Below are 20,757 nucleotides of genomic sequence, written 5' to 3' on the forward strand. Positions count from 1 at the left end.
AAGAATGCACAAACTACTACACAATTGCACTCATCTCACATGCTAGTAGAGTAATGCTCAAAATTCTCCAAGCCAGGCTTCAGCAATATGTGAACCATGAACTTCCAGATGTTTAAGCTGGATTTAGAAAAGGCAGAGGAATCAGAGACCAAATTGCCAACATATGCTGGATCATGGAAAAAGCAAGAGAGTACCAGAAAAACATCTATTTCTGCCTTATTGACTATGCCAAAGCCTTTGACTGTGTGGATCACAATAAATGGGGAAAATTCAAGAGATGGGCATACCAAACCACCTGACGTACCTCGTGAGAAAGCTCTATGCAGGTCAGGAAGCAACAGTTAGAACTGGACATGGAACAACAGACTGATTCCAAATAGGAAAAGGAGTACGTCAAGGCTGTATACTGTCACCCTGCTTATTTAACTTCTATGCAGAGTACATCATGAGAAACGCTGGGCTGGAAGAAGCACAAGCTGGAATCAAGATTGCCCGGAGAAATATCAATATCCTCAGATATGCAGATGACACCACCCTTATGGCAGAAAGTGAAGAGGAACTCAAAAGCCTCTTGATGAAAGTGAAAGTGGACAGTGAAAAAGTTGGCTTAAAGCTCAACATTCAGAAAATGAAGATCATGGCATCTGGTCCCATCACTTCATGGGAAATAGATGGGGAAACAGCGGAAACAGTGTCAGACTTTATTTTTGGGGCTCCAAAATCACTGAAGATGGTGACTGCAGCCATGAAATTAAAAGACGCTTACTCCTTGGAAGGAAAGTAATGACCAACCTAGATAGCATATTAAAAAGCAGAGACATTACTTTGTCAACAAAGGTCCATCTAGTCAAGGCTATGGTTTTTCCAGGGGTCATGTATGGATGTGAGAGTTGGACTTTGAAGAAGGCTGAGCGCCCAAGAATTGATGCTTTTGAACTGTGGTGTTGGAGAAGACTCTTGAGAGTCCCTTGGACTGCAAGGAGATCCAACCAGTCCATTTTAAGGTGATCAGCCCTGGGTGTTCTTTGGAAGGACTGATGTTAAAGCAGAAACTCCAGTACTTTGGCCCCATGTGAAGAGTTGACTCATTGGAAAAGACTCTGATGCTGGGAGGGATTGGGGGCAGGAGGAGAAGGGGACGACAGAGGATGAGATGGCTGGATGGCATCACCGACTCGATGGACTTGAGTTTGAGTGAACTCTGGGAGTTGGTGATGGACAGGGAGGCCTGGCATGCTGCAATTCATGGGGTCGCAAAGAATCAGACATGACTGAGCAACTGAACTGAACTGACACATTTGGAAAAGAGTGTAGCAAGTAAAATAATTCAATTAAACCCATGTGCTAAGCAGATGGCAAGGAGGGTAGAGCTGGGCAAAGCCTCGCACCTCATAGACTCCCAAGTATTTTCAAATGGTAAGATTACCTGGCATATATGTGTTAAATGTTTGATGGCAGAAAGAAAGACACAGAAAGTTTTGAAAGGCCATTAGACGGACAAACAACTTGATGCTACAACCACTTTTAACAAATCGTTACACTATAGCAACAGTGATGAGAAGTTTGTTTTTCTTATTTTTCGTGCTGCCATTATGTAAAGACAACAAAATGTCAAGTCTAGTTCCCAGACCCTGGGGCTCCAGACAGCCAGACTTCCTCACCCTGCCCTGAGGGAACACCCAGCTGCCCAGCAACTCTCTTCAAGCTTCCCCCAGACCTTTAACAACAAATTCCCAACTAGGTGATAGGAGATTATCTGATTAAAGTCATTCACACTAAGGTGAGAATGAGGCTTAATCCTTCAAAAGTGTTTGCTTTGACAAAAGGATAGCTTGTTAACCCTAATGAACTGCTAATTGGCAGAACTGGAGGGCTCTATGGAAAAGATCCCTCCTCCTCACTTTCCCAGACTCCCCACCCCCTAGTCCTTCCCTGTCTATTTACCTTCCTGAAATAAAGGAAGAAGGGAAACTGGTGCATTCAGAGATGTTAGGGAACTCCTGTTACCCACACTATCTCTTTGAACCCTCAAGAGAGACATGTGAGACGGTATTTATGAGCCCATCCTAGAAAGAAGGAGACCGAAACCAGGGCAGTGACTCTTTAGCCACATTTTGGATCCGTAGAGTACAACCATCTATTTCTGGGCGGCAATTAAATCAGGATTTCTAGGCATGGCATTGGTATTTTCTTATAAGTTCCTCAGATGATTCCTCTGTGCAGTCAGGTTTTCCTACTGCAGAGCTAGAGTTTATGCGATGAAATTACTCAGAATCACTGGCAATGCATGGACCTGCTCTGTCTCCTTCCATTGGCAAGTTTAGTTGGCACAAGAGAAGCAATGTTATCTGCAGGAAACTCTGTCTCAAGTCCAGTTAGGTTTTTGTGTAAACAGGTGCCCATACACATGTAGAAATGCAGGAGTCAGACTAGTTGTGAGGAAGTAAGGTGATGCGGCACTTTTCTTCTGTACCTGGTTGGATGAGGTGCTTCTTGGGCAATCAAAACAGGCTACACTTTATACCAGGTAAGCATCAGTAAAGTTTGGGCTTAAAAACTAGCTAGAGAAACAACCAAGCCCACACAGAGGATAATCCTACATGTTATGTAATGCTTAGGTTGCTGTTTGCTTAGAATTCTATACCCTGTTTCTTTCTAAGAAATTGTGATCATGAGCACCATTGAGAATAGTATCAAAGCTTCAGAGTATCCTGATCCACTTTGGGATTTATTTATATCAGATTACAGAAAACATATATACATATATATATACATATATATATAACATATATATATATATAACATATATATAACATATAAAACATATATATAACATATATATAATACATGTATAACATATATATATATAATATATATATATATAACATATATATATAGAGAGAGAGAGTCCCTTGGATTGCAAGGAGATCCAACTAGTCCATTCTGAAGATCAGCCCTGGGATTTCTTTGGAAGGAATGATGCTAAAGCTGAAACTCCAGTACTTTGGCCACCTCATGCAAAGAGTTCATTCATTGGAAAAGACCCTGATGCTGGAAGGGATTGGGGGCAGGAGGAGAAGGGGACGACAGAGGATGAGATGGCTGGATGGCATCACTGACTCGATGGACGTGAGTCTCAGTGAACTCTGGGAGTTGGTGATGGACAGGAAGGCCTCGTGTGCTGCGATTCATGGGGTCGCAAAGAGTCGGACATGACTGAGCGACTGATCTGATATATATATATATATATATATATATATATATATATATGTTGCAGCCATGAAATTAAAAGATACTTACTCCTTAGAAGTAAAGTTATGACCAACCTAGATAGCATATTCAAAGCAGAGACATTACTTTGCCAACAAAGATCCATGTAGTCAAGGCTAAAGTTTTTCCAGTGGTCATGTATGGATGTGAGAGTTGGACTGTGAAGAAAGCTGAGCGCCGAAGAATTGATGCTTTTGAACTGTGGTGTTGGAGAAGACTCTTGAGAGTCTATTGGAGTGCAAGGAGACCCAACCAGTGCATCCTAAAGGAGATCAGTCCTGGGATTTCTTTGGAAGGACTGATGCTAAAGCTGAAATTCCAATCCTTTGGCCACCTCAAGTGAAGAGCTGACTCATTGGAAAAGACCCTGATGCTGGGAGGGATGGGGGGCAGGAGGAGAAGGGGATGACAGAGGACGAGATGGCTGGATGGTATCACTGACTCGATGGACATGAGTTTGAGTGAACTCCGGGAGTTGGTAACGGACAGGGAGGCCTGGCATGCTGCGATTCATGGGGTCTCAAAGAGTCAGACACGACTGAGCGACTGAACTGAACTGAACTGATATATATGTTCTAGAATACATATAGATATGTATATGCCTATATAAGAAAATATATGTATGTTTGATTATATATGTGACTTTTTAGAAATAAAAGCTCTGGCAAATGTTAGTATATTTTATGAATTCACTCACCAACTAACATGGTTAAATCATAAAGACAAATAAATAACTGGACATTTCTCATTTGAATCTCATTTGCAGGTAGTGTTATTAGTCATAATATACCATCTTTGTGAATGTGCAGTCAGCCCAAAGGACCCTCCTGGTCACACCTGGCTGGCCTCAAATGTCCTTATTTCTGCCAGAGGCTTAGCAATGAGTAATCGCTGACAGGATCTGATCCCCTCTAGCCTTCTCAGTAATTCATGTATTTTTGGATAGTGTTGAACATTCTTTTCCCTTTTCAAACTTCTCTGGACATAGGCCACCAGCTCACCAGTAACGGGCGCATTTTCACTCTTTTTGCTGTCAGCTTTCCTACCTGGTCCATGAATAGTCACTGAGCACTTGACATAATTCTGCCTTTCCTGGAATCTGAGGCTACAGGGTGAGCAACACTAGACCCCCAGCCTCTTGAAAGATACAGTCCCACTGGGGCAATAGACATGAAATAGCAAGTAATTATAATCAGGTAAGTAAACAACAGGACCTCTCTGGTAGCTCAGATGGTAAAGAATCTGCCTGCAATGCAGAAGATCTGGGTTTGATCCCTGGGCGGGAAGATCCACTGGAGAAGGGAATGGCAACCTCCTCCAGTAGTCTTGCCTGGATAATCCCATGGACAGAGGAGCCTGGCAGGCTAGGTTCATGGGGTCACAAAGAGTCGGACACAACTGAGAGACTAACACACACAGGTAAACAGTACAAATTTGCAAAGTGTAGTGAAAGAGAAAAAAGAATGTGAGCAAGTGACTCTAAATTCCAAAGACAGACAATTATTATTTTTATGACCTCCCCTTTATTTCATTGAATTCTAACATCTGGACTCATTGCCTTGTGAGAGTCATCATAGTGTATAAACTACATGTCTACACTGCTCGAATTCCTCATTTGAAAGATAGAATTCTGCTACTGTTTTTGCATAAAACAGTGACTTGACTTCTGTTAAGATGCACGGTGTCCACCACACAGCCCCTGAGGGCAAGGTTTGAAGAAATCTGTGACTTATCATTACCGTTCTGCCCTTGCTCTGTTCTTTGGTGTTTATTTTCACTTGCTTCCTGGGTTTAATCTTTTAAGACTGACATCTACAGACAAAGCTAGCATTTCTCCCACACTTTCAGAGTATAGTATGTCAGCTTTTGAATTAACATATGAAAATCCACTTGTGCTATCTTTTGTTTTGTCAAAATTACAGTCTCTTTTTTTAAAATCCCTGTTCCTGATGTAAAAATTTTTTTCTATTCCTGGATATAAAAAGCAATGTGTGCTTATTTTAAATAATGTATCAAGTGCCTTTAATAGGGTTTTATTAATTCTGTTCAGGTGCCATCGTAAAGATGTTTATGCATGATTATTCTAGGCTAGCAATAGAGCAGCAGTGTCTAACTCCTACCCACAGGCTTATTCCCATGCACACTATAACTTCCTTCTATGGCTTCAAGACGCCCACGTCCTGCAAAAGCACTTTCCTACCTGTCATTTAGTCTTTACAATTAAATAAAGAAAAAGGTAACTGTGTAAGAGAGGCTGGCCACTCTGAGTCTCTCTTTTCATGAAGTCTTTCTTCTCTAAAGATACTCTAAATTACAGACTTCGCCAGAACAGTTTTTCCTCTTGTGATGACTTTGAAGTCTGTTTATTCTTACAATATACTGGTAGGTCTGTGTTGGAAGAAGCTGTAAATGGTTTGTCAGGGTTCCTAAATACTTAGAATTCTACATGGGCCCTGGGAAGTGTTAACAGATTAGACTTGAACTTGTGGAAAAGGGCATATCTGGCACCAAATATCCAATTTATGGGGTGCAGACAAATTGACTATTAGGGAAAATGGAGTACTTGGATGATACTTCGCACAGTTTTGGGTATTTTTCCTTACCATGATGGAAGAAGAAGACAACTGAAGTAAGTCGGCCTCTTTTATGACTAACTTACTGGGTGACTAAAGGGAAAACACTTCGGGGTTTTTGACAACAGGTACGCACATGCCAAATATGACACATGGGCCAGTCTCCATTGGCAAGAGTCTGGCTGCTTCCACCTTGCCCTTTTGCTTGTCTTGTTGAGCACTTTTGAAGCGAGGCATACCCTTCTCTCCCCACCTCATGCAATGACCTGCGTGTGTACCACATTCTTTAGAAGAATCAGGTTAAAAAACACAGGGGTAATTTTTCAAAAAACTGTTATTCTGCCCATGACCTTGGCTCCTGTAAGATAAAGACAGTCTTTGGAGCCTGTTATTAGACTCGAGGTTCTGGACAATCTCTTCAAGTCTCAGTTTCCTGTGAACTTAAAATCCCTACCTCATAAAAATGTGCTCATGAATGACTTCATGGGAATTAACCTAACATGGATCCAGCATTTGATAACTTACAACCACTATTATTATTTTAACTGGATAGCAATTACAAATTTAAAAATCTAGAATATTTAAAGAATAAGCTCATGTTAGACTTCAGGTCTTCAAAATATGAGGATTAGACTCAAACTACAATCTTAAGAGATTTACAGCTATTTTCTACAAGATGAAAAGACAGATTCCCTTACAGTTTTTTTGAATAGACAGGTAGGATGTAATTAAAAGGGAATCCCAGATCTTCCCTGGAATGATAAACAGGCACTTTAGAAACATCTTAATTGGCCAGTGAACAGCTTTCTTTTGTCCAACTTTCCCTACCCACTTTACAAGGAAAATCATAAGGACAAGCCAAGCCAAGCAAAGGGCATCTATCTACCACTTTAAAGAACAGTTTATGTGCACAGTTGCATGGAAACCACTTCCTTTGGAGCCATACGTGAAATTATGATTTTTTTTTTTTTTAAACCCAGTCAAAGCTGTTGCCACAGTACAAAAATTTAGCTGTCTACTTGCTTCTTTTAAGTAACACAAGTCAAGAGATCCTTTCAGACATAACTTCCTCTTTTTCAGATTTTATTCCTCCCTCCTGGGAAAGAAAAAAAAAAAAAAGCATATCTCTCAACTTCATCAGAACAAACACGCTCAGAACTCTAAGAGGAGAAAATAATGATTATATGTTGCTAAGTACTATTTAGTAACAAAGACTTGGGCCACAGGAATGATGATGTCACCCACAGAAAGAGGAACATTTACACTTTTGAAAGAGATTCTTTTCCAACACGATGGGTCACCATCAGAAGAACAAAGCCAAATAAGGCAGGAGAGTCTGCTTGGCCAGGAGAAGGCATTCTTAGTATCCAATGCTGGAGAAATTATTAGCCCCAAGTTAACTAAATAGAGTCACACCCCAAACCCACACGCCTTTTCTGTGATCCCCTCTTGAACCTAGTTCATGTCAACAAACGTGTACTACTCTATGGCAGAAATCCCATTAACTCCCACAGCAGATTTGCTACTTGGTTAAGTTACCCAACTATAGTAAGCAACAGGTCAGAGAGTGGCTTCATGTTTCAGGACTGGTCTCTTAACATTCACACACGGTAGATAAGCATATATTTATTCTCTCACACACCAGCACTTAGAAACCACACACCATCTCACACTTTGCATTAATCCGATAACATGGTGAGTCATCATGCCCACAAATGTATGTGATAGGATGGAGTGCATTGCTTAAGTAGCATGTAAGTCATTTGCATCCTCCACACTTCCCAATACTGGTAGCATAATGATTTTCTACTTAGGTACTGTCAGGAGCATGTAAAAGTTAGCTTCTAACTCCTACAATATCATGTCTGCCTGCCTTGGGGAAATTATCATTGTGTTCCCCTCCACACCACCCATGGCCAATCTTCTAGCACACACTCAGACCAAGGTCACAGTAGATTTTTTTTTTCTGCTTAGACTCTTAACCCAAAGCAGATATAGAAACAGCCATACTAGTTGCAATTCACTTTTTAAGTATAGGGGGAAGCCATTTGCTCCTAGATATTGAGTCTGCTTACTCCATTTAAAAAAAAAAAATAATATATCTTGCTCAGTAAATTAGCTTATATTCCCTTCCCAAATCATACCCCACCTCCAAACTCCCTCAAAAAGTTTTTAATAATAATATTAATAATAATAATAAGTGTTATTTAATTGGGTCATTTAAAGCTCTTGAGATGAGAAAAATAAATCAGAGGGAATTCATAATTACCATGGAAAATGCAATGTATAAGTTACTGCTACTTATAAGAGGAACAGGTTGATATTGCTAGGGTCCCTATGATCACTGACAATGAGATTTAGGAAGAATAAACAAAGGAACATCTGTTGTCTCTAGAGACTCTAATGTAGCCTTTTCTCTAGTCTTTTCTGCTTCATATCAATGCAGAAATGAAGTGCCTTATGACCCCATTACCAGACATCAGTGAATTTATTTTCAGTGGCCATGATTGGGGTCAATTAATCCACAGCAATTTTGCTGAAAAATCTCAAGTTGATAAATTTAAATTATATTTGAGACCTTTTCACTTTTATCAAACTCACACCTATTATGGAAATAAAAAGGCAAGAAAATGTAGTTAACCTCTGAAGGTAAAACTGAGCTTATCTGAAATTTATATAAATATAATAATTTAATCTCCTAAAAAAACTTTTGACCTATGTAGCAATTCCTGCTTAGCTTCAAACAACAGTTTACTCCCTGGCCTGTGTTAAACACAGATAATGAATGAGTCATTCATTGTATTCCTCCACCCCATCCACATATGCACACATCCTTGCAAATATTTGCTCACTTTGGACAACTCTTTTCCTTGACTTCCAACATAGGTGACCTGGCCCTTTGTCAACCTAACCTCCTTAGTTTTATGCCCCATTTCCCTCAAAGGACCAGACTCCTCCTTTCTACTTCTCAGATGTGCTAAGCTCATTCCTGTCTCTGCACTTGCCCCTCAATCTTCCCAGGTCACTCTTCCCTGAATCCATGGTGCCTTAGTCTTTTCAGCATTCAAGTCTTAGCTTAAGTATTACACTTTCAGAGAGGCCACCTCGGGAGGCCAGCTGTCTTTCTGTCCTTCTGCTTTGCTGAATTTTCTTCATGCTGCTATCATTATCTGAAATTCCCTTTTAAAAAATTTACTTGTCTACTGGTGTACTCATTGTCTTTCCCCACTAGACTAGAAGTTCAGCTCCTGGAGGGTGGAAACTTGGTCTTGTCCACGCTTCAAATGAAAACAGTCTTCTCACAAGAATTAAACTCTTCTCCTCACATAACCCACTTCCTGAGAAGAACCACAAAGTCAGGGACACCAAATACCTCCTGTGGTGAGGCCATAAAATGGGAAAAAATTACAATATGAAATTCATTTTATAAATCATAATTCATAAAATATTAATATTTTTAGTTCTTTGAAATTAAAAAGTTTTAGTTCTTTGTAATTTCCCCTAAATTTATTGTCTTTTTCATGTAATAAAATGTGGATGATTCAATTTTAAAGTTACTTCTTTTACTAAGCCTTGTGCCATCACTTCACCCAGGAGTATAGCTTTAGATTATTTTGATGTCTTGGGTGATACCTTATATTTTTCACATTGTGTCTCAAAATCCATTTCTTTAATATTTCCTCTACTAGATGGTAAGATTTCCAAGGCAGGGGTTGTACCATGTAAATCTATAAATTTCTAATAGCATCTAAACCACAGCTTTCCCTATCTTGTTTCTCAATAAATAAATAGTAGAAGCAATATAATACGATGATAAAAATCCAGCTTAGAGAAAAACACACCAAGATCAGTTATGTTACCATTATCAAGTTAGCTCTCTCTGAACCTCTCTCCCTTTTTCTCTTAAATCTGTAAAATAGTACATATTTCACAGGGTTGGTGAGGTATTAAATTACTCATGGGAAGCTTTTGACATACAATAATATTTTTAAATGGTATTAAAAAATAGTCCTAAAAAGTGACATACCATGTCACATGCAATGGTACTAAAAACTGATGCTAAAAATATAATAAAGCTATTATCATCATCATCACCACTATTCTTTGGGGCCTAAAAGTCTCAAGAACCAAGTTGTATGTTTATAACTTTAATCTTGACATTTTCCACAGACCAAAACCAAAACCAAACAAAAGTCAAAAACAATTTTCCTAGAGCAGCTTTATAATCCACTTTGAGATCTAAAATAGATCCAGAAAACATTTGCAAAATATGTGAACTATATGCATAGCCATGAGGGTGATTCATCAGGAAAGGATTCTGGAAGGAGATTGCTTTATATCTGGCTTGAAGAAAGCAATGAACCCTAACTGCAAAGATGAACATGCATGCTAAGCTGCTTCAGCCATGTGCAACTCTTTGCCACCCTATGGACTGTAGCCCACCAGGATCTTCTCTCCATGGGACTTCCCAAGCAAGAATACTGGAGTGGGTTCTTTCTGCAGGGATCTTCCAGAGCCAGGGATCGAACCCACATTTCTCATATCTCCTGCATTGGTAGGGGGTTCTTTACTACTAGCGCCACCTGGTAAGCCCAAAGAAGAATGGACAGGTGTTTTTCTTGGTGTTGAGGACAGGGACAGAAAAAGTGTAGAAGCAGTGAGGCAGCAATGCACAGAGATTGCCCCTCCATATTCTAAGAGGCTAGTGGCAGCCACTATGAACTCATCTCTTTTCAGCTCAGTGGAAAAAAGCCAACACACACCAAAAAGAGAACTTCTTGGTCCATTTGTTGTCTCCAGGGACCACTTTTTGGTTTCAGTTCCTTTCACTCAGTGGTAACAGAAGTATCCCCACCTGACAACTGCATGACAATTTAGAGTCCTACCATAACCATGGCCTCTTCCAGACCGCCTTGGGAGATAGCTGTTATTTTCATTATGCCTGTTTTATTTGTACATGAGGCTTAGAAATGTTGAAACATTTTGCTTAATAATTTATTTTAGCACCTACTATATTCCATGCAGTGTTTGAGATACTGTGGATATAACATGAACAAAACAGACCAAATCCCTGCCCTCATGGAACTTATATTCTAATGGGAGGAATGGACAGTAAATAATTGAGTAAAAAAAAAAAAAAACTAAAATGTTATTTAGTATTAAATATCACTCGGATGGAGAAGGCAATGGCACCCCACTCCAGTACTCTTGCCTGGAAAATCCCATGGATGGAGGAGCCTGGTAGGCTGCAGTCCATGGAGTCGCTAAGAGTCGGACACGACTGATCGACTTCAATTTCACTTTTCACTTCCATGCATTGGAGAAGGAAATGGCAACCCACTCCAGTGTTCTTGCCTGGAGAATCCCAGGGACGGCCGTCTATGCGGTCACACAGAGTTGGACACGACTGAAGTGACTTAGCATAGCATAGCATAGCATCATTAGGATACACACACATAAGTATGCACACACACACACACACACACACACACACACACACACACATACTGCTATGTATAAAATAGGGCTTCCTTGGTGTCTTAGTGGTAAAGAATCTGCCTGCCAGTGCAGGAGATACAGGTTTGATCCTTGAGTCAGGAAGAACCCCTGGAGAAGGAAAGGGCAACCCATTCTAGTATTCTTGCCTGGGAAATCCTGTGAATAGAGAAGCCTGGTGGGCTACAGTCCATGGAGTCGCAAAGAGTTGGACACAACTTAGCAACTGAGCGTGCATGAGCAGGCATGTATAAAATAAGTAACTAATGAGAACCTACTGTGTAGCACAGGGAGCTCTACTCAGTGCCCTGTGATGACCCAGATGGGAAGGAAATCTGGAAATGAGGGGATATGTGTGTGCATATGGCTGATTCACTTTGCTGTACAGTGGAGGATAGCACAGCAATGAGGGGCAACTATACTCCAATAAAATTTTTATTAAAAAGTGAAAAAAAATTAAAGAAAATTAAAAGACAGAGAATGACTGGAGTAGGAACTCTTCAATAAAATAGTTGGTGATGGAAGACATCTTTTTGGAGGAACATTTGAGCAGAGATCTGAATAAAGAATGCTTGTGTCTTTATTAAAGAATGTGTGGGAAGAGCTTGCTAAGAAAAGAGAAGGAAAAGTACGTGCAAAGTTAAGATACTCTAGGAGCAAAATAACGAGTGGAGTCAGAACATAGTGAATGAAAGGAAGACAGAGCGGATTTGAAGGCGAAGACGTAGGTAGATGGAGAGTCAGAGCATAGTGAATGAAGGGAAGACAGAGAGGATTTGAGGGCAAAGATGTAGGTAGAGGACAAGACATGAAGAATTTGAATTTTATCATACTTAAAATAGGAAGCCACTGAAGAATTTCAAGCATCGAGTTATATGATTTGGTTTATGTTTTAAAGAGTCACACTGGCACTGGGATGCATGAGTAGAAAAAGAGAGATTTCTTAGGAGGATACAGCAAGTACAGAGACAGTGTCTCACATGATACTCAAGATGGCGGAAGGGGTGAGCCTGATCAGTGTTTTGATATATTTTGGAAAAATATATTTAATAGACTTGCTCATAACTAGGGTGTAAATGAAGCAAAGAGAAAAATTAGTGATGCTTTTGACCTACATAACTAAGTATAAGATGGTGCCATTTACTGAGCAAAGAAGATTGGAGGTGGAGAAATGAAAAGTAGTGGATAAGTAGAATTTTTTTTCTTTTTGGACATGTTGACTTCGACATAACTGTTAACATCTGAGTGAAGAGCTTTAACAATAAGTTTGAGGTACGAACCCAGAAGTTGGCAGATGTTAAGGAGGTATGGATTTTTAAAAATTGAACTGTATGAGACTAGATATTTGGAGAGGGAAGACAAGTAACTTATCTAAGATCCACAGTCAGCAAGTGACAATTGAAATTGAAAATGAATCTTTTGACATCAACCCACTTTCTCTTGTTACCGCAAATATTAGGATGTATTCATAGTTATAAGCAACTGGAGTAGAATATAGGGGAGGTCTGGGAACAGGAACATTCTAGAATAACTTATATGGAAGGATGAGAATTTTTTTCAGTGCTTATGGACTATGAAAATTTATGGTTACTTCTTATCTTACTTTCCTTATCTAATTATTTGTTGTAAATAAGATGATATTTGCACAATTAACTTTTAAAAAATCTCTGGAATGATAAACACATAAGGTTGGCCAAGTACCACAGATATTTATCTCCTTTCTCATTTGAAATGGTCATTTTCTGGAATATTCAAGAAAGTAACTGAATTTAGACCAGATGTAGACTGCATAAAGTGAAGAGGAACTAAAAAGCTTCTTGATGAAAGTGAAAGTGGAGAGTGAAAAAGTTGGCTTAAAGCTCAACATTCAGAAAATGAAGATCATGGCATCTGGCCCCATCACTTCATGGGAAATAGACGGGAAACAGTGGAAACAGTGTCAGATTTTATTTTTTAGGCTCCAAAATCACTGCAGATGGTGACTGCGGCCATGAAATTAAAAGATGCTTACTCCTTGGAAGGAAAGTTATGACCAACCTAGATAGAATATTAAAAAACAGAGACATTACTCTGTAAACAAAGGTCTGTCTAGTCAAGGCTATGGTTTTTCAGGGGTCATGTATGGATGTGAGAGTTGGACTGTGAAGAAAGCTGAGTGCCGAAGAATTGATGCTTTTGAACTGTGGTGTTGGAGAAGACTCTTGAGAGTCCCTTGGACTGCAAGGAGATCCAACCAGTCCATTCTGAAGGAGATCAGCCCTGGGATTTCTTTGGAAGGAATGATGCTAAAGCTGAAACTCCAGTACTTTGGCCCCATGTGAAGAGTTGACTCATTGGAAAAGACCCTGATGCTGGGAGGGATTGGGGGCAGGAGGAGAAGGGGACGACAGAGGATGAGATGGCTGGATGATATCACCAACTCGATGGACGTGAGTTTGAGTGAACTCCGGGAGTTGGTGATGGACAGGGAGGCCTGGTGTGCTGCAGTTCATGGGGTCACAAAGAGTTGGACACAACTGAGCGACTGAACTGAGCTGAACTGAGACTGTGTAAAATTGAAATATAAAGGAAAAGTTCAACTAGTAATTCAAACAAGTATTTCTGAATTGTGTCATAAAATTTCAATTAGGTTGTATCAGGTTTGTTTAACAGAATTGGTCGCAAGCAAGTAGCAATTCCTCTTCATGACTTAAAAAAGATTAAATAAATTAAGAAAAAAAATTAAAGCAATAATAATGAAAAGGAGAAAAATCTTAAAGCCAGAAACAAATGGAAACAAATAATCTAATTGTATTTTAAGTAAATATTATGATAACCTGAATAAAAAAAAAAAAAAAGAAGAAAGAGTGAGGGATGGAGTGAGAGAGGAAGGAAGGAAAGTGTATTCATCTAATAATTTACAACTACAGTATTTGGTGGGGTATGAGTGTTGGGGAGAGAAGTGCACACAAACTCTGCCCTCTATTTCAGTAGATTTGCTTATTGTAGTAGCAGTTTGGGTAAAGCAATTTAAAGATTATTTTAGATGTATCATGCTGCTGCTGCTAAGTCACTTCAGTCGTGTCCGACTCTGTGTGACCCCATAGACGGCAGCCCACCAGGCTCCCCTGTCCCTGGGATTCTCCAGGCAAGAACACTGGAGTGGCTTGCCATTTCCTTCTCCAATGCATGAAAGTGAAAAGTGTAAGTGAAGTCGCTCAGTCCTGTCCGACTCTTAGCGACCCCATGGACTGCAGGCTACCAGGCTCCTCTGCCCATGGGATTTTCCAGGCAAGAGTACTGGAGTGGGGTGCCATTGCCATCTCCATTAGATGTATCATAAAATTGAGCAAATGAGTAAGCATATTGATATTGTTAGGATCCAGGGCTCACAATGCAGAAGAAGGAGCACAAAAATATGGAATTGTGGAGGGCAAGAAAGAACCCTCTAGTAATAGATTAGAATTAGAGCTATCAGATGAACTCATGATGTCTAAAACAGAGGTGTGTCTATATAAATTTTTTTTCATGAATGCCTATGATTTGTGAATGCATATTTGTGTGTTTATGTCTATGTATGTATATGCAATAATATATTTCTCCAGAAAGAGTCAAGAAGCAAAGATATGGCAGTGGCAGTGAGTATACTAAACTCCCAAATCTTAGCTTCTAACACTATTCCCCACTAAAGGAAATGAGAAATGAATGATTTCAGGGGTGATACAGGATGGGTACTAGAACATCTTATTCAGAAGAGTAAGAGAATACTTACTCAAATGATGAGGGCATGTTGCAAGGCATCAGAAGTCAGAAAGAGAGGGCTTCATTGGCTAAATGTGGACCATTTGAGCACCAAAATTATTAAGGTGGCAATAGCCATTGAAAATACAGAAATCCATGAGTTCACACCAGTGACAGATAAACATAAATTAATAATCAAATAAGTGGGAGGAAAGAGAGCTCTTTTGCTTACAGTAGAATGTGCAAGACTGATGCAAATGTTCAGGAAGTGCTGGAGTTGAAAAATCATCATTTGGAAACCATTTTAGTACAGATTGCATCAGATAGCACTGGTTAATGCTAAACCGACACGCGGAGCCGTCCTTATAAAATGGAGAAATTAGGCAACACCTTGATTAGATAGCCAAAATTAACACTCTCCATGTGGCATAGATGAGCATCACATGCCTCTAGATGTTGATTGCACCTGTATGTGCCGTATTCTAGCAGAAAATGCATAACCACAAGGTAATCATGAAAAAATGTCAAATATATAAAATGAGGAACTGTTAAAAAGAAAAGAAAAAAAAGTATGTGGATAAACTGTATTCTTTAAAATCTGCAACTCCATACAAAGAAATGTTGTTGAAAGGCTCCAAATTAAGGAAGGCTAAGGAGATACTACAACTAAATGTGATATGTGACATTAGAGTGAATTCTTTACTGGAAGGAGAAATATCATAAAAGTTATTATTAGATAAACAGTAAAGTTAAAATATGGACAAATATGAGATTAAAATATTATATCCATGTAAATTTGTGAAGTAGATAATTATATGTAACTGCTAAATAAGAAACTATTTTTAGTCATTACACAGTGAAGTAAAGGGCCATGGTGTTTGTAACTTGCCCTCAAGTGGTTCAGAAAGAAAAAAAAAAAATAGACATAGAAAGATGGAAAGAATGAGAACAAATTATAAGTAAATGAGGTAAAATATTAAGATTAAGTAAACCTGGGTAAGGGAATAAGAGAGTTCCGTATACTGCTTTTATTTTTATAACATTTTTTGAGCTTGAATTTATTTCTAAATAAATACATTTTAAGTAAATGAAATATAACAAGCATATCTAGTGAGCATTTTGAAAAATCCATTGCCATAAGATATGTGACTTTATCTTACTGAGAAAGCCGCCTAATTGCACTGAGAATGTTTTTATCCCTTCTCTAATTCAGATTTGTTCACTAGCACAGGAAAAGAATAAATGCATCTGCTTAAATTTTTTCTTATGAAAAGTGAAACTAAATTTAACTAAGGTATACTTAAAGAAAAATTCTACTTTTTTTTTTCAGAATCTGAAGAAACTGGTGATGTTTTTGAAGATCATATTACCACTTATATCGAAAAGAAGAATTCTGAGAATGTGGTGACAACTACATACATAAAAAACTAAAAGCTTACAATGAAATATCTGTAAAGTAGAATATTTTTCTTTAAATTTGGATTTTAAAATACAAATTTAGCGTTTTCCTCAATAATACTGAAACATTAAAACTTATTTCTTGTATATATACAGAATAAGGAAAAAATAAAACTGGAAGCAATTTGGAAAACATCAAATATAACTGCCTGATTTTAGTTCATGTAAAATAATAAAAATTATCAGTGATGTCAGGTAAGTGTTGGAAATACAACAACAATGCTCAAATAACAAATAATTTGCATTTTAAATATTTAAAAAATTAGCACTGTTTTTAAAAAATTTATTGGAGTAATAGTTGACTTACAATAAATTAGTGGTGTTTTTATTTTCTACACTGCAGTGCAGACGTGTACAGTCGACTGCATTTAATATATCGTTTTAAGTGGGAGTGTTCAGAAATATAAAAGGGCTTGCCCTTATTCTTTATATTTGCAGATATATACTTTCTTGTATGGAAATGAGATACACATTCTATCTCACAGACAAAATATACTGAGTATATTTTTGGGAAATACACAGTGCATATTTTTGGGAAATCAAGAATTTTCCAATTTATTTAACACATAGTTTTATTAGCAAAATAAATATGAATGCACTACATCTGATGCTTATCTGGAAATCATATGTGTTAAAAATAAATAGAAGATCAACAGATGTAGGTGGATACAAATTTGCTTTTAAAAGGCTGAAAGACTCACAATACCTAGTTTTAGAGAATTTTTGTTTCTGAATTTAAAACATGCCATCCTTCTTAGTTTGCACTTAAACCATAACCTCTTTCAGGCAACAAGCTTTCTTGTGTCTATTTTTCTTTTTCTTTTTTTTTGCAAATGGGGAAATGGCCCAAAGAAGGGAAAGCAAAACAAACAACAAAGAAATATTTCTGTATTTCAAAAGACCTTTTGGAAATCCAGTTGTCTATATCAGAAACAAATAATGTTGTTTCAAAGTAAAGTTATTATATGAAAGATGATATATTCGTCAGGGTGGGATAGAGTCTTCTGTTAGCAAGTCATTCTCTTCTACAGGTGGGCAGTTTTGGGAAGTTCATACTGTGAAAGAGAGATATAGCCAGGGAGTTATGAGATTAGCTGGATCAACCCTGGGTCTCAATCAACTGACAGGTCCTCAGCAATATCACCCACAGGTCACATAGTCAACTGTGTCTTATTAAGACAGATATAAAATTTCACAATGCCATACAGCAGTCATTTAGTTTTAACTTTTATTAGACTCAGTGAAAATCGATGCCTTATATAGTATGTCACATGAATATAATTCTAATGAAACATAGTAAAATATGTGTCTATAGTTCAAAAGTCAAAATTTATGTTTCCCAGCAATAAATTATTTACATTATGGTATCTACTTTCACTTAAAAATTTTGGATGTGGTTGTTCATTGGTCAGTTGCCAAGTCATGTCCAATTCTTTGCGACTTTGGATGTGGGGGCAAAGTCTAAATGTTTTATGTAATGACAGTGTGTGAAATAAAAAGTCTATGTAATAGAAATTCCTTGCTGGTCCAATGGCTAGGACTCCATGCTCCCAATGCAGGGGACCCTGGGTTCAATCCCTGGTCAGAGAATTAGATCCCACATGCCACAACTAAAAAAAAAAAAAAAGATCCCATGTGCTGAAACTAAGAGCCAGCGTAATCTAAATAAACAAATATTTTTTTAAAAGTTAATGAAAAAAAAGCCTATGCAATGCATCCAGCTGTTTTCCTAACAATACCAGGAATATCCCATTCAACTATCTACATGACTTATGCAAACACAGCCAGATAGGCACTGATTTTTTTTCTGTAGGTATAATTTTCTCAAAGGCAGAAAATATTCTAAGCTTATTTTCCATAATCTAGGACTAGGCTGTTCGTTCAGAGACTTTAATAATTCTCAACAACAACAACATCAACACATCTGTCTTACTAGCAAGATAGCATTTTCTCTATTTATTTAGCCTTTATTTGCGTTCTGAATTACAGCAGTGATCAATTTAGATTCTAATTTCCTTGGATTATGTTTTCTCTTTGTTGTCATCAGTTATTCAGTGTAACACCGCACTATGTATAGCATACACATAGCACATAATAGTTTATGATGTCAAAATATCTCATACTTAAAATTCTGGACATTTAAAAATATTTCCATCATTTTTTTTGAATAAAGAAGGGCATTAAAAATGATATTGTTGCAAATAACATAATGAAATTCTATGGAAGTAGTTGTATTTAATTGATATGTGATACATAAAGATGAAGGTGTATAATTTTAATGGTTTTCTCACAACTATCAGCTTAATTTTAAAATGTTAATTAGTTAAGAATTTCAAACTTTAGTCAACAGTTTACTTCCTGAATTTATAACACTATCAATCTGTTTTTATTTCTTTTTTTTTCCTCCTTATAATCAAAAAACAGCAACTCTTGTTACAACACTTGACATGAAAATAGTTTTTTTAAAAAACCCTTTTTCCAGGTAATGTAGAACCAGTATGACAGTACTGTTTACCAAAAGAGTAAAAATTAAATCCGTTAATTGATTGAACAATGTAGACTTTCTCTTTTGGAAGCCATGCTATTATTGTAACTGAAAAAGCAAACCAAGTCAAGTAAGCGTTTGCATTATTATTTGAATATATATAAATGTTATATATGTGTGTGTATAAGTGCATTTTTCTTTTCAAAGATGTTTTGAGATAAATTGTAATGATTTTGGCCAAAGTCATGGAAACCAACTGCTTTTAAAAGGAAGATTTAAAAATTGTTGTATAAAGAATACAATTGTATTAAAAACACTTAATTCATGTTAATATGTATAAACATTACTCTAATTGGGACAAACAATTGGAAAAAATTACATTGTATTTAGATTACTTTAGAATTTCCTAGTGAGATCAGTTTCAGCTTAGTTTGATCTCCAATTACAAATCCAAATGGTCTTTGTTTTAGTTCTTGCTCTGTTGTTAAGCATTAAACTGTAAACTGATCTTAAGACAAACATGAATTCATTTTTCTAGATCATATCATATACGCTACAAATTGCTTTTCTAAAGTATTTAAATATCACTGTAATGTGATGATATGAAAAATAACACTGAAATGTCCTTTTAAAATAATACATTTTCACAGTGAGTAAACAAATGCAAGAATATCTTTTCCCCAGAAAATGTTCAACTAATAATATGCAAAATTAACAAACCAATATATGTAGGAGAATTTACAAACGTTAAGAATTTACAAACGTTAAGAATTTACTGGAGCTGGGAAAGAAAAAAGTTCTCAAAATTTATCATTAATATAAAAATTCTTTTAGTGTAAGTTGTGTACAAACTTACGAAGAAAGAGTATGTTTAACTTTGCAGTTAAAATAATTTAATGGTCAATGAGAACTTTTAAAATTTCCAGCTTTTTAAAGATTGTATGAAGTTGAGACATTGTAAATTTGCTAAGCATTTTCATTTGAAATATTGACTACTTACTTGAGAGAGATATCCGGTTTAATTTAACTTACTTTGTAATCTGGCCAGTATTTAAATTGTTGTTCTATAAGTAACAACCCAAATAAAATGAAAAGTAATAAGTAATACTTTCTTCTTACCTCTATATCTTATTTACAGTTGCTTGTTGGGCTGCTTAGAGAATTAAATTAAACTAACAGCACCTCAAAGAACTCTGTTCTCTGCTCTGCTCTCTTCTCTAGACAAATTTTTTTTTTCCCCCTGTGCAAAGTGATAGTCTACTGAAAGAGGAAGTTGTGAAACACCACAGTCATTATGCTTTATAAATTCTACAGAGAACAGAAAATTATTCACAAAGCTTACACTTGAAATCATGGTAACAGCCTATAATTTGTGGGTATACATACAAAATTAATGTATATAGTTATATATGTAAGCAAATTTTAGAAAAGTTATAGAAATTTATACTTAAGTAATGTTCATTTATATGAGGAAACATCTCCTCTGTGGTTAAATGATAATCATAGAAAAAGAGAAAATATTGCTCTATGTGGAAGAAATTGTCAAGCTGATATATGAGGAATAAACTTGCTTTTTCATAAGGCTAATTAATGTAAAGTCTTTGGAGTATGACCTAAATGCTAACCTGACTACAGACATTTTGTAAAAACAAAAAAACTTCAGTAAACGGGCATGTTCCTGGAATCTGAATAGTGGTTTTTTTACCTAAAAGTTTTAAACTTCCTTTCCCATGAATAGTTGCCTGTTTCATATAG

At 37.1% G+C, this 20,757-nt stretch overlaps 1 protein-coding gene across 7 annotated transcripts in view; it reads right to left on the minus strand.

Annotated features, from left to right (window-relative positions):
- The window catches only part of MBNL1 (muscleblind like splicing regulator 1), a 221,859-nt gene extending 201,629 nt beyond the window's left edge, over positions 1 to 20,230 (minus strand). For 3 of the 7 annotated variants that reach the window (XM_061418497.1, XM_061418377.1, XM_061418309.1), the window contains exon 1: positions 20,122 to 20,229. The gene's annotated coding sequence lies outside the window, so the exon portion shown is untranslated. Of the gene's footprint in view, positions 1 to 20,002; positions 20,028 to 20,121 lie in introns of those variants that run through there. The other 4 variants (XM_061418241.1, XM_061418161.1, XM_061418456.1 and 1 more) reach the window with 3 other exon arrangements.
- Positions 20,231 to 20,757: the final 527 nt, after the last annotated feature.

This window comes from Bos javanicus, chromosome 1 (assembly GCF_032452875.1).
Source record: "Bos javanicus breed banteng chromosome 1, ARS-OSU_banteng_1.0, whole genome shotgun sequence".
Taxonomy (NCBI): domain Eukaryota; kingdom Metazoa; phylum Chordata; class Mammalia; order Artiodactyla; family Bovidae; genus Bos; species Bos javanicus.